Raw genomic sequence first — 15,762 nt, forward strand, 5'->3', positions numbered from 1 at the left:
GCAGGCGGGTACTGGGATACCCGCCCGTTACTGCGGGCGAGTATGGACAGGTAGCGCAAATGTAAATCGATGGTACCGGCCCAGCAACGCCTCAGGAAGGGATAATATAGCAGAAATGACAGTGAAACATGTCAGCTTACTTATTTTTTCCTCTTCATTTTGCTTACATGTTGTGTCCAGGTCTTGTAATGTACTGAATAGTCTGCTGTTCATTCTGGCATCATGTTGGCAACATTTTTATGTCAACAAACATGCTTTTAAACACCATAGGCACTGTTGAGAGAATAGAATAGAGCCTTTATTGTCATTGTACATACATACAACAGAATTTGTCCTTTACATTTAACCCATCCTAATTACAGCTAGACACAGTCCAACCACTAGGAGCAGTGGTGTCAACAAAAATGATCAATCTCATATCCATGTATAGTGTCTTAAGCTAACAATGTAAATATTGTGAGAAGTGGACTGCCTGTGCTGGCCAGACCATTGATATTCAATTCAATTTTATTTATATAGCCCCAAATAGCAACACAAGGTGCACCATAAGAGCAAGGTCCAAATCAGCAGACCAGGTCCAATAAGGTGACTAGTCCTCACCTTATAAGCTGACTAGACCCCAACCAATATTAAAACAATAAAAACAAACAAATGAAGGAACACCAAAACTAGACCAATATGATCAAACTTCCTAGGCAAAGTCAGGACCCGAGCTGCAGCTTTGTGAACTATCCCAACCAGAAAATAAAACATTAAAATAGTCAAAAATGCTGTGTTACATTGTTTGGTGCACGCCTACCGAGTACTCTGCAAGTCACTTGTGTAGAACGCTGTGGGGAGCAGAGCCTTTTAATGCGGGAATGCAGGCTCCCTGTAAATATACGGACATGACTAAATCTATGGATAACACTGCGACCTGTAATTCACCCAAAGAAAGTGGACAAAGTCCCTTAAACATGTCCCAGATGTGACAATCAATCAATCAATCAATTTTTTTATATAGCGCCAAATCACAACAAACAGTTGCCCCAAGGCGCTTTATATTGTAAGGCAAGGCCATACAATAATTATGTAAAACCCCAACGGTCAAAACGACCCCCCTGTGAGCAAGCACTTGGCTACAGTGGAAGGAAAAACTCCCTTTTAACAGGAAGAAACCTCCAGCAGAACCAGGCTCAGGGAGGGGCAGTCTTCTGCTGGGACTGGTTGGGGCTGAGGGAGAGAACCAGGAAAAAGACATGCTGTGGAGGGGAGCAGAGATCGATCACTAATGATTAAATGCAGAGTGGTGCATACAGAGCAAAAAGAGAAAGAAACAGTGCATCATGGGAACCCCCCAGCAGTCTACGTCTATAGCAGCATAACTAAGGGATGGTTCAGGGTCACCTGATCCAGCCCTAACTATAAGCTTTAGCAAAAAGGAAAGTTTTAAGCCTAATCTTAAAAGTAGAGAGGGTGTCTGTCTCCCTGATCTGAATTGGGAGCTGGTTCCACAGGAGAGGAGCCTGAAAGCTGAAGGCTCTGCCTCCCATTCTACTCTTACAAACCCTAGGAACTACAAGTAAGCCTGCAGTCTGAGAGCGAAGCGCTCTATTGGGGTGATATGGTACTACGAGGTCCCTAAGATAAGATGGGACCTGATTATTCAAAACCTTATAAGTAAGAAGAAGAATTTTAAATTCTATTCTAGAATTAACAGGAAGCCAATGAAGAGAGGCCAATATGGGTGAGATATGCTCTCTCCTTCTAGTCCCCGTCAGTACTCTAGCTGCAGCATTTTGAATTAACTGAAGGCTTTTTAGGGAACTTTTAGGACAACCTGATAATAATGAATTACAATAGTCCAGCCTAGAGGAAATAAATGCATGAATTAGTTTTTCAGCATCACTCTGAGACAAGACCTTTCTGATTTTAGAGATATTGCGTAAATGCAAAAAAGCAGTCCTACATATTTGTTTAATATGCGCTTTGAATGACATATCCTGATCAAAATGACTCCAAGATTTCTCACAGTATTACTAGAGGTCAGGGTAATGCCATCCAGAGTAAGGATCTGGTTAGACACCATGTTTCTAAGATTTATGGGGCCAAGTACAATAACTTCAGTTTTATCTGAGTTTAAAAGCAGGAAATTAGAGGTCATCCATGTCTTTATGTCTGTAAGACAATCCTGCAGTTTAGCTAATTGGTGTGTGTCCTCTGGCTTCATGGATAGATAAAGCTGGGTATCATCTGCGTAACAATGAAAATTTAAGCAATACCGTCTAATAATACTGCCTAAGGGAAGCATGTATAAAGTGAATAAAATTGGTCCTAGCACAGAACCTTGTGGAACTCCATAATTAACTTTAGTCTGTGAAGAAGATTCCCCATTTACATCAACAAATTGTAATCTATTAGACAAATATGATTCAAACCACCGCAGCGCAGTGCCTTTAATACCTATGGCATGCTCTAATCTCTGTAATAAAATTTTATGGTCAACAGTATCAAAAGCAGCACTGAGGTCTAACAGAACAAGCACAGAGATGAGTCCACTGTCCGAGGCCATAAGAAGATCATTTGTAACCTTCACTAATGCTGTTTCTGTACTATGATGAATTCTAAAACCTGACTGAAACTCTTCAAATAGACCATTCCTCTGCAGATGATCAGTTAGCTGTTTTACAACTACCCTTTCAAGAATTTTTGAGAGAAAAGGAAGGTTGGAGATTGGCCTATAATTAGCTAAGATAGCTGGGTCAAGTGATGGCTTTTTAAGTAATGGTTTAATTACTGCCACCTTAAAAGCCTGTGGTACATAGCCAACTAACAAAGATAGATTGATCATATTTAAGATCGAAGCATTAAATAATGGTAGGGCTTCCTTGAGCAGCCTGGTAGGAATGGGGTCTAATAAACATGTTGATGGTTTGGATGAAGTAACTAATGAAAATAACTCAGATAGAACAATCGGAGAGAAAGAGTCTAACCAAATACAGGCATCACTGAAAGCAGCCAAAGATAACGATACGTCTTTGGGATGGTTATGAGTAATTTTTTCTCTAATAGTTAAAATTTTGTTAGCAAAGAAAGTCATGAAGTCATTACTAGTTAAAGTTAATGGAATACTCAGCTCAATAGAGCTCTGACTCTTTGTCAGCCTGGCTACAGTGCTGAAAAGAAACCTGGGGTTGTTCTTATTTTCTTCAATTAGTGATGAGTAGAAAGATGTCCTACCTTTACGGAGGGCTTTTTTATAGAGCAACAGACTCTTTTTCCAGGCTAAGTGAAGATCTTCTAAATTAGTGAGATGCCATTTCCTCTCCAACTTACGGGTTATCTGCTTTAAGCTACGAGTTTGTGAGTTATACCACGGAGTCAGACACTTCTGATTTAAAGCTCTCTTTTTCAGAGGAGCTACAGCATCCAAAGTTGTCTTCAATGAGGATGTAAAACTATTGACGAGATACTCTAACTCCCTTACAGAGTTTAGGTAGCTACTCTGCACTGTGTTGGTATCAAAACAAGACAATATTTAGTAGATGACACTGGCGCTGTCAGCTGCAATCCTGTACACACTGTGCATACATTTTTGTCACGGCTTTATTTGTGAAAATCATTTGCTATAAAAAAAAAAAACAGCTTGTGTGAAACTACATTTAGACCTCGTTCAGACTGAAGGTTGCAATTCGGCTTAAGCAGGATATGGCTGTATCCTCCTTAAGACGGATAGGTTTTTTCTGAATCTGAACAGTGCAAATCTGACAATTTTGAGCTGGATTCACTGCAGTCTGAGTGCAAATGCGGCTTGAATCCAGCTAGCTCAGGACCATGACGTCAAATGACGTCTGTGCACTCTGTCTTCTCCAGTAACATGCACGCATGCATGCGCACACACCAGTGCTCATTCCGATGTTGGTGTCAGAAACCGTCACAGCAGAATTGATGTCATCTGCAGCGACAGAGTGCAGGTTGATGACCTAAGCTTAAAAAGTTAACTTTTGTGAGGCTATAAATGAATTATTTTCTGAATGATCACAAATTCACTTTCACCTGTTTGAAGGTGTCAACTCTTTGTAGTTCAATAATCCATCCATCTGTTCTTTTTTCCTCATTGGTAAACATAAAACAGCAAGCAGCACCCCATCTGCATGCGCATCACTTCAGTTTGAACTTGTGTGTAGCATGCAGTGGTGGGCACAGACACGCTGTTGAAAATCAGGTACCGGTAAGTCAGAATTTTGTTATGATGTCAATTATGCTAGAGTCAAAGATGTCTCTCTATTGTTAGGTATCCATTTCCAGTTTATTTTCTGTGCAAAATAGCACAGAGCCCAGACTTTCCAGTCTGGTGTAGGATGTGGCTCGAGCTGGATTACAAAGCCCTATCTGAACCAGCCAGATTTGAAAAACAAGTCTGAATGCTATCTGGCTAGAAAGCAATCTGGATTGAATCTGTCTTAAACTGGATTGCAAACCCAGTGTAAACAGGGTCTTAATGTCTTGATTCAAACGTGCTTCGCACAAATGACAGCTGTGTTTGGGACGAAAGCTGGAAAAACAGTGGAGTTGTCCATTAGGACGTGTTGTCAGGCAGATTGCAGACGGCTATAAAAAAGCAACATTCTATTCATTAATCAAAAACATTAAAGTGTACTGCTTCAGTCATCATGAACAGAAACAACAACTCAATATTTTTCAACCGTTTAGAAACAGTAAAGCACGCACTGTAAGCAGCTGAATTTCTGGCGGTGCAGTTCTTTACTTTAGTTTTTGGGCAGGTTGCCAGATCTGCACTTTATAAACCAGCCTGTTAGGAGGCAAGCCAGACTGAGCTCTTTCATCCTGTTTTAGCACTTTTTTTGATCGTAGGTGTTAGTAGTAAAACACGTTTTGGATGAATAGTTACTTAAAGGCACCTTGACATTTGCACAAATTTGATTCCCGCACTGCCGCCCAATTCGTTATGTCAACACGTCCTGCTGTGTCACGTTTAATACCACACTACATAAAATAATCATTTCTTAGCCGATGACACATTTACAATCAGAACTTGGCTGATGAATCCATTCTCTCATCGCTCCCAGAATCACAGAGAAATCATCTACAATTACAGGTTGTCTCGTGCGCATCGTGCTGTGCAGAACGCATTTGGAATCTTGTCTCAAAGGTAATTATTTAGAATATACTCTATATTGTAATGGATTGGTTAAAGAGTTGCATTTTCATTCCTTCTCATGAGTTTAGATGATGTATCTGTAAAGTTATGTTTATTATAGATGTAACATCTTGTCATAATCATTCAGATGCCCTGCGCACAATGACACGCAGTGTTTTCAAATAGGTTGCACAATGTTCATGACTATTTCACGCAAGTGGCATGAAATTAATGCGTGCCAGAAACTTTTAACATTTTAAAGTTTTCTTTGCGCACACAGTTCATGCATAGTTTACGACGAGTTTACTCATTAGCACGCAAGATTACATGCCAGTGCGGGGATCAAATTCGTGCAGGTGTCAAGGTGCCTTAATGCTCCCCATGCCAACGACAGAGAAGAGAGCTCACGCTTAACCTGTTTATGCCCAGATTTTTTTTTTATGGAAGGGAAGTAAGAGCAGGAGCATCGGCGGTGGGTACAAGTTGTTGTACCATGGTGAGGACAGGAAGAGAAATGGTGTTGGGGTCATTTTAAAGGAAGAGTATGTTAAAAGTGTGTTGGAGGTTAAGCGAGTGTCTGACAGGGTGATGAGTGTGAAGTTGGAAATTGAAGGGGTGATGATGAATATCATCAGTGCATATGCCCCACAGGTAGGTTGTGAGATGAAGGAGAAAGAAGATTTCTGGAGTGTATTAGATGAGGTGGTGGAGACTGTGCCCAAGCACGAAAGAGTGGTGATAGGAGCAGACTTCAATGGGCATGTTGGTGAAGGGAACAGAGGTGATGAGGAAGTAATGGGTAGATATGGTATCAAGGATAGGAATGGGGAAGGACAGATGGTAGTTGATTTTGCAAAAAGGATTTAAATGGCTGTGGTGAATACCTACTTTAAAAAAAAGGGAGGAGCACAGGGTAACATATAAGAGTGGAGGAAGGTGCACACAGGTGGACTACATTCTTTATAGGAGATGCAAGCTAAAAGAAATCACAGACTGTAAGGTGGTAGCAGGAGAGAGTGTCACTAGACAGCATAGGATGGTTGTTTGTAGGATGACTTTAGAGGTAAAGAAGAAGAAGAGAATGAGAGCTCAACAAAGGATCAGATGGTGGAAGCTGAAGGAGGAAGACTGTGTGAAATTTAGCGAGCAGGTGAGAGAAGCACTAGTTGGAGGGGAAGCAATTTTGGACAACTGGAAAAGTACTGCAGATGTGGTGAGGGAGACAGCTAGGGCGTTACTGGGTATGACATCTGGACAGTGAAAGGAAGACAAGGAGACTTGGTAGTGGAATGAAGAGGTCCACGAAAGCATAAGGAGAAAGAGGTTGGCGAAAAAGTTTTGGGATAGTCGGGGAGACGAAGAAAGTAGACAGGAGTACAAGGAGATGCGGCGTAAGGCGAGAAGAGAAGTGGTAAAAGCAAAGGAAAAGGCATATTGCGAGCTGTACAACAAGTTGAATAGTAAGGAAGGAGAAAAGGACTTGTACCGATTGGCCAGACAAAGGGACAGAGCTGGAAAGGATGTGCAGCAGGTTAGGGTGGTAAAAGATGCACATGGTAATGTGCTGAGAAGTGAGGAGTGTGTGCTGAGAAGGTGGAGGGAATATTTTGAAGAGTTGATGAATAAAGAAAATGAGCGAGAGAAAAGGCTGGATGATGTGGTGAGAGTAAATCAGGAAGTAAAAGAGATTAGCAAGGAAGAAGTGAGGGCTGCTATCAATCAATCAATCAATCAATTTTTTTTATATAGCGCCAAATCACAACAAACAGTTGCCCCAAGGCGCTTTATATTGCAAGGCAAGGCCATACAATAATTATGTAAAACCCCAACGGTCAAAACGACCCCCTGTGAGCAAGCACTTGGCTACAGTGGGAAGGAAAAACTCCCTTTTAACAGGAAGAAACCTCCAGCAGAACCAGGCTCAGGGAGGGGCAGTCTTCTGCTGGGACTGGTTGGGGCTGAGGGAGAGAACCAGGAAAAAGACATGCTGTGGAGGGGAGCAGAGATCGATCACTAATGATTAAATGCAGAGTGGTGCATACAGAGCAAAAAGAGAAAGAAACAATGCATCATGGGAACCCCCCAGCAGTCTACGTCTATAGCAGCATAACTAAGGGATGGTTCAGGGTCACCTGATCCAGCCCTAACTATAAGCTTTAGCAAAAAGGAAAGTTTTAAGCCTAATCTTAAAAGTAGAGAGGGTGTCTGTCTCCCTGATCTGAATTGGGAGCTGATTCCACAGGAGAGGAGCCTGAAAGCTGAAGGCTCTGCCTCCCATTCTACTCTTACAAACCCTAGGAACTACAAGTAAGCCTGCAGTCTGAGAGCGAAGCGCTCTATTGGGGTGATATGGTACTACGAGGTCCCTAAGATAAGATGGGACCTGATTATTCAAAACCTTATAAGTAAGAAGAAGAATTTTAAATTCTATTCTAGAATTAACAGGAAGCCAATGAAGAGAGGCCAATATGGGTGAGATATGCTCTCTCCTTCTAGTCCCCGTCAGTACTCTAGCTGCAGCATTTTGAATTAACTGAAGGCTTTTTAGGGAACTTTTAGGACAACCTGATAATAATGAATTACAATAGTCCAGCCTAGAGGAAATAAATGCATGAATTAGTTTTTCAGCATCACTCTGAGACAAGACCATTCTGATTTTAGAGATATTGCGTAAATGCAAAAAAGCAGTCCTACATATTTGTTTAATATGCGCTTTGAATAACATATCCTGATCAAAAATGACTCCAAGATTTCTCACAGTATTACTAGAGGTCAGGGTAATGCCATCCAGAGTAAGGATCTGGTTAGACACCATGTTTGTAAGATTTGTGGCCAAGTACAATAACTTCAGTTTTATCTGAGTTTAAAAGCAGGAAATTAGAGGTCATCCATGTCTTTATGTCTGTAAGACAATCCTGCAGTTTAGCTAATTGGTGTGTGTCCTCTGGCTTCATGGATAGATAAAGCTGGGTATCATCTGCGTAACAATGAAAATTTAAGCAATACCGTCTAATAATACTGCCTAAGGGAAGCATGTATAAAGTGAATAAAATTGGTCCTAGCACAGAACCTTGTGGAACTCCATAATTAACTTTAGTCTGTGAAGAAGATTCCCCATTTACATGAACAAATTGTAATCTATTAGACAAATATGATTCAAACCACCGCAGCGCAGTGCCTTTAATACCTATGGCATGCTCTAATCTCTGTAATAAAATTTTATGGTCAACAGTATCAAAAGCAGCACTGAGGTCTAACAGAACAAGCACAGAGATGAGTCCACTGTCCAAGGCCATAAGAAGATCATTTGTAACCTTCACTAATTACCTTCACTACATGCCTCCATTCCAGTGGAGGCATGGAAATGTCTAGGAGAGATGGCAGTAGAGTTTCTAACCAGATTGTTTAATAAAATCTTGGAAAGTGAGAGGATGCCTGAGGAGTGGAGACGAAGTGTGCTGGTTCCTATTTTCAAGAACAAGGGTGATGTGCAGAGCTGCAGTAACTACAGAGGCATAAAGCTGATCAGCCACAGCATGAAGTTATGGGAAAGAGTAGTAGAAGCTAGGCTTAGAAAACAGGTGAAGATCTGTGAGCAGCAATATGGTTTCATGCCGAGAAAGAGCACTACAGATGCAATGTTTGCTCTGAGAATACTGTTGGAAAAGTACAGAGAAGGACAGAAAGAGTTACATTGTGTGTTTGTGGACTTAGAAAAAGCTTATGATAGGGTGCCAAGAGAAGAGTTGTGGCATTGTATGAGGAAGTCTGGAGTGGCAGAGAAGTATGTTAGGGTAGTGCAGGACATGTACAAGAATAGTGTGACAGCGGTGAGATGCGCAGTCGGAATGACAGACTCATTCAAGGTGGAGGTGGGATTACACCAAGGATCAGCTCTGAGTCCTTTCTTGTTTGCAGTGGTGATGGACAGGTTGACAGATGAGATCAGACAGGAGTCCCCATGGACTATGATGTTTGCACATGACATTGTGATCTGTAGTGAGAGTAGAGAGCAAGTTGAGTCTAGTCTGGAGAAGTGGAGATATGCTTTGGAGAGAAGGGGAATGAAAGTCAGTAGAAGCAAGACTGAGTACATGTGTGTGAATGAGAGGGAGCCCAGTGGAATAGTGCAGTTACAAGGAGTAGAAGTGGTGAAAGTAGATGAGTTTAAATATTTGGGGTCAACTGTTCAAAGTAATGGAGAGTGTGGTAGAGAGGTGAAGAAGAGAGTGCAGGCAGGGTGGAGTGGGTGGAGAAAGGTGGCAGGAGTGATTTGTGACCAAAGAATATCAGCAAGAGTGAAGGGGAAAGTTTACAAAACAGTAGTGAGACCAGCTATGTTGTATGGTTTAGAGACAGTGGCACTAACAAAAAGACAGGAGGCAGAGCTGGAGGTGGCAGAGCTGAAGATGTTGAGATTCTCTTTGGGAGTGACAAGAATGGACAAGATTAGGAATGAACATATCAGAGGGACAGCTCAGGTGGGACGGTTTGGAGACAAAGTCAGAGGCGAGATTGAGATGGTTTGGACATGTGCAGAGGAGGGACCCAGGGTATATAGGGAGAAGGATGCTGAGGATGGAGCCACCAGGCAGGAGGAGAAGAGGGAGACCAAGGAGGAGGATCATGGATGTGCTGAGAGAGGACATGCAGGTGGTTGGTGTGACAGAGGAAGATACAGAGGACAGGGTGAGATGGAAACGATTGATCTGCTGTGGCGACCCCTAACGGGAACAGCCAAAAGACAATGAAGAAGTCTTTGTTGAGTGACGCAACCATACAAACTCACTGATAGCCAATGAAAACTGATGTCTGAGTTTCACAGGACCAATGACCATCAACTCAGGACAGAAATTGCAGGACATCCTTCTTTTCACAGACAACAAACAATTCTCCAAAATCCCAATCTGTTTAGGGTCATTAGCACTGTTCGGCAAATAAAGTTGTGTATTGTCAGCATAGCAATGAAAAGCAACTCCTAAGTTTTGCAATATCTGTCCTAAGGGAGCTATTTATAAATAGAACAAAGAGCCCAATACAGAACCTTGAGGCACTCCATTTTGCAGGCACAGGTTTAAAGACAGTAATGTTGTCTAAAACCCAATGATAAGCATTTGATAAATATGATGTCATCCATCAAATAATACCAAAACAATTCTTTAGCCTGTACAGCAAGATACAGTGATTAATGGTACCGAACACAGCAGCACAGTAGCACTGATTCCTCACAGCAAGAAGGTCATGCGATTGCTTCCTCCCCTTAATGTGTGGAGTTTGCATGTTCTCACCGTGTATGTGTTGGTTCCTTCCAGAAAATGTATTTATTTGAATAAAGGATTGTGTAATGCAAGTACATGTTTTCCCTCGCTGCGTTGCACACGTCAGTCATCTTCTCAGCTGAGAAAAGATACTGCACCCGGAGCACCGTATCATAACACAGAGGAACTTCTTTAAAAACAGTGTGTTTATTTACAAGCAATTTCCACAATAAGGAATTAAAGTATTACCAAACAACATCTTCTGTTAACAGTTTTCCGCGGGCTGTGATGATGAATCCAACTGGAATGAGACAACGGTTGAGATTAAAAGACTATTTACTCAGTTTGCCAGTTTGAAACCTTCTAGCCTTCTGTTACTACACTGATTTCCCAGGTAATTATTTATTTTTTTCCACATCATTACAAATTTTGGGGCTTTAGGCCTTGTCAGTGGACAGGCTGTGTATGAATGTGAACACAGCCTGTGAAAAACTGGGCTGTGAAGTGCAGCTTTTCTGCAAAAGCAAATCTGCTGTTCACCATGTTGGTCAAAACACTGATCGAATCTGAATAAAGGCATTTTTAAAAATGGTTAAACTTGATTTACTTAAAGTGTGTGAGTTGCAGATCAGCCAGTGGATAAACACAGCAATGTGTTTTTTAAAAATACACGAAGGACACTGCTTTGCTTTAAAATATGCAACGTCTTATTTCATATGATCAGTATGAAATCTGTTTATCTTAAGCCCCTTTCACACCAGGGGAACGTAGAGTTGCATAATGTGGCACACCGACTACGCCAAGATTATGCAGCCCTACATCGAGCTTATGCTGCCCAACATGGCAATACATTAAGGGATGCAAAGGGGTCCATGAAATGGACGCAAAAATTTTAATTTTTAATTTTAATTTAATTTTTTCCACAGACATTTGGCGTAGAACACTGGATGAATTTGAATTTGAATTGAATTTATTCAATTCACGCAACAAAATTTCACTCATATACAACAACAAAACTCATAAAGTAGTCAAAGAAAAAAGATGAGAAAAATAAACATTGTCTATGGTGCCTAAAGGCGTAGGAAGAAGCGAAGCTTATCAACGCCTACACCCCTCCATGAAGTCAAATCAAACCAGGCATATGTGCCTGTTCATAAATGTTCATTTCTGAACAAAATCTGAACAGCAGCAGCTCATAATTACAATAAAAGAAAACAAATATTTCCTAAACAGCTCCCAATACAAGCTGGTTACCACCAACATATTTCAGTAGAAAAGGTTCAAGTATAACACCTTCATATAACCCAACTCAACTACTTTCTTCTAATACGTATCTGGAGAATACCATTTCTTTGTATAAATATTTGAACCGGTTGATATCTGGACATCGCTTGAGTTTCTCAGGTAGATTATTCCTTTTTTGTTGTTGTTGTTTTTTTTAGGACCACAAATGGAGACACAGAAGCATTTCCTGGTTGTCCTAGCGCCAGCAATTTTAAAATGATACAAACCCCTTAAATTATTCATTCCTTCTCTTTGTGTAAAATATTATTGAATTCTAAATGGTAATTGCTTATTTTTCACTTAATACATCAATTGAACAGTCTTGAATGAAATCATATCATAAAGCTTTAATATCTTCGATTTAATGAACAATGGATTGTGGATTATTCTTAATGCTCTTTTTTGAAGGATGAATAATGGTTGCACTTTAGTTTTATAGTTCTTGCCCCAGCCTACAGTGCAGTGTCTCTTAGGTGTCTGTTAGTAGTTGATTGGATGTGCATCTGAATTAGCAAATCAGTTTGTGGCAGAGCAGAGAGAGATGGAAAATGTGCAGGTTCGGGGGTTCTTGAGGACCAGATTGAGAACTCTTGTATTGGAAACTATGTGATGATATACTGGCATTTAATTGTGCACTTCCGTGACCCGTCTCGAGGCATATGTCAGTCAAAGCAGACAGCTTATGGCTTATGTGCTGCCCTGATCTACCGGAAAATTGGCAAGAACCACGGCCCCTCGCTTGTCCGTCTTGATTAACGAGGTTGGCAAGGCAGTGCATTCTCAGACTGCAGTGACTCTTGAACTCAGACGCAAACTGGATGACATCTTGGAGCAGGTGCGTGCCTTGCAGTTGAAGTTGAACATTTCAGAGGCCGGTGAATATTCATAATTGGGATTTGGTTGTTCAAGTGGAACTGTTAAAAGTGTTTTTCACTGCTCAAACCACAACACTACAGGTTTATCAAGCCTGAAGGTCAAATTGCCCGACTGTTTTCCCTCCAGAGGAATTTCTTCGGCCTGGGGATCATTTGGCTGTTTCTTATCTCAGCTAACAAATACAATAAATGGCTTTTCACAGGACTGAAGCATGCTTCATTCCCTCCCCCCACCCCCCCTCCTATCCCCCATCAAACACCCCCCACTCCGGCGTCTCCTCACGTCATTCCTTTCCCCTTCTGCAGGGCGGTGCAGTTTTAGCTGCAGCCCCGTTCCTCCCCCCAAGCTGACGGCGGCTCATCTCAGGATTGCTGTGTGGCCTTCACCCACTTGCCTCAATTCGGATATCGGACTTCTTCAAACTTAGTGCACATAAATAATGTCAAATGTGTATGTGCTGTCTTTAATTCTGATGTGTGCCATTATTACGGTAAACAATAATTGTGGACTAATTGCTGTCTGAGGTAACTGGAGTGTAAACATAATTTCTCCACTGTGAGATCAATAAAGTATATCTCATCTCAACTCTGGGGACTGCCATAAACAAAGTACTAGTTTTTCCAAATGTTTCCAACAGTGTTTACGTCATTCTGAGCAAATGGCCCAACGCGTGCACTGTGGAAAGAAATGTAGACAAACTGCTCCTAACGTATAAACTGAAATTTCAAGAGTGATATTTCCAATATTTACATAACTTCGTACACTTTCACAATGATACAAAGATGCGCTGTAGGAGGCTGTGACGACTGCAACAGTGCTACAGTGATTCTGTGGCACCAAAAGAGCAGCCATTCACCCTATTGATGTATCCCATAATCCCTTGCGTGCCAGAGAGTCGCTGCAGTCAAACAACATATAGAGAATCCACATGATGACAATTGTAAATTAATATTATACTACAAAAATTTAATTTTGTCACGTTAATAAGAGACTGCTGCATGATACCCTGAAAACTTGCTAAAACAATTATAACAAATAATCCGTGTCTGCTACATTTATTCTGCGTGGAATTTAATAAATGCAAACCGAATTTCAGACATATACGAGGTCTATTAGAAAAAAAAAGACCTTTTTATTTTTTAAAAAACTTTATGGATCTGAGTCACGTGAGATTGCATCAGCCAACCTTGAACCTTAGTGTGCATGCGTGAGTTTTGTCCCGCCTGTTGGCTGCGTCATTCGCCTGTGAGCAGCCTTTGTGTGGGGAGTGGTCCTGTGCGCTCGGCAGATTTTTCTTGCAAGGAAAATGGCGGAACGATTGGAGCAGCGCTATTGCATCAAATTTTGCCAGAAACTTGGCGACAGCCAAGCGGAAACCATTCGAAAGATAAAGACGGCTTTTGGGGATGAAGCTATGAGCACCACACAGATTAAGGAGTGGTACAACCGGTTTAAAGACGGACGCGTAACGGTGGAGAGCGCACCGCGCTCCAGCCGACCATCGTTGTGCCGAAATGACGAGATCATTTCCAAAGTGAACGCTGTGGTGATGCGGGACTGTCGAGTGACCATCCAAGAAATTGCGGACAAAGTGGACATCAGTACTTTTTCGGCACATTCCTTTGTTACAGAAGATTTGGGCATGAAGCAAGCGGCTGCGAAGTTCGTGCCAAGGTTGCTGACAGCGGAGCAAAAGCACCTCCACGTGGAAGTCTCACAGGACATGCTGGACTCCACACAAAGTGATCCCAGCTTTATGGACACTATTATCACCGGCGATGAGTCCTGGGTGTACGGGTACGACCCGGAAACGAAATTCCAGTCGTGACAGTGGAAGCATTCCACGTCGCCATGACCGAAGAAGGCGCGCCAAATGCGCAGCAACGTGAAGGTAATGCTGACTGTTTTTTTACTCCTGTGGTGTGGTACACCACAAGTACGCACCACAGGGTCAAACAGTAACGAAGGAGTATTACAGGGATGTCCTCCGTGATGCTGTATGGCGCAAGAGACCGGAGTTGTGGGCCACAGGAAATTGGCGCCTCCACCACGACAATGCTCCAGCTCATTCCTCCAACTTGATTTAGACTTATTTGTCTAAAAACCAAACTCCTGTGGTTCCACAGCCTCCATACTCTCCTGACATGGCCCCTTGCGACTTCTGGCTGTTCCCAAAAATTAAAAGACCATTAAAAGGAACGCGTTTTGAGACGAGGGAGGACATCATGGCTGCAACGACGGCGGAGCTGCGCGCCATCCCGAAAGAGGCATTTTTGGAATGCTTCCAGCAGTGGCGACACCGCTGGGAGAAGTGTGTGGAGTCCCAAGGAGTGTACTTCGAGGATGATTAGGTTTCCAACCCTCCAGGTGAGCCAGTTTTTTTCCCCGGCCAAAGGTTGGATACGTTTCTAATAGACCTCGTATATGAGTCTGGAACAAAGAGGATGAACAGTGTTGTAAAGAACAATAATCAAGATGTTAAAGGGCAAACTTCACTTTCTCCCAGAATGACAGGAAGGGAGCGTAGCTCACAGCACCTTCCATTGAAAATAACGGAGAGACAGCCTGTGATTCTCGCATGTTTACATAAAACAAATGCAATAACATCGTCTATAAACCCAGAGAATATATTCATGAGAGTTTTAGTCACAATATAAAAATAGTTTTAAATTGCGATGTTAATGGTGTTGTCCATGTGCAGCGGTTAAAGTGAAGCCTGATCTGAGCATCTCAATGGAGTTCTCAGTGTTACTGAGATGCCGCAGCGCGGCGACCTCTCCGAGCTTTTGTGGGATTTTAACCGTCAATAGGGCGAATGTTATATTGCTGTTAATATACTGTCCTTTGTTCATTATGATTAGTGCTGTAACAGAGTTGCTGATTAATTACCAAGTTTACTGAAGTGTGATTGTTGTGGTGTCACTGAGTACATACAGATACACACAGTACAGATTATGCTGCAGAAATCTGATACAAATAGAAATGTACACAACAAAAATCTTGGTTTGTCTCATGTACAGTGAGGAAAATAAGTATTTGAACACCCTGTGATTTTGCAAGTTCTCCCACTTAGAAATCATGGAGGGGTCTGAAATTTTCTTCTTAGGTGCATGTCCACTGTGAGAGACATAATCTAAAAAAATAAATCCAGAAATCACAATGTATGATTTTTTTTAAACTTTATTTGTATGTTACTGCTGCAAA

At 41.8% G+C, this 15,762-nt stretch overlaps 1 protein-coding gene across 1 annotated transcript in view; it reads left to right on the forward strand.

Moving 5' to 3' along the window:
* The window catches only part of pak1 (p21 protein (Cdc42/Rac)-activated kinase 1), a 212,990-nt gene that overhangs the window by 106,761 nt on the left and 90,467 nt on the right, over window positions 1-15,762 (forward strand). The gene's annotated exons all lie outside the window — the stretch shown is intronic.

This window comes from Thalassophryne amazonica, chromosome 4 (assembly GCF_902500255.1).
Source record: "Thalassophryne amazonica chromosome 4, fThaAma1.1, whole genome shotgun sequence".
Classification (NCBI taxonomy): Eukaryota; Metazoa; Chordata; class Actinopteri; order Batrachoidiformes; family Batrachoididae; genus Thalassophryne; species Thalassophryne amazonica.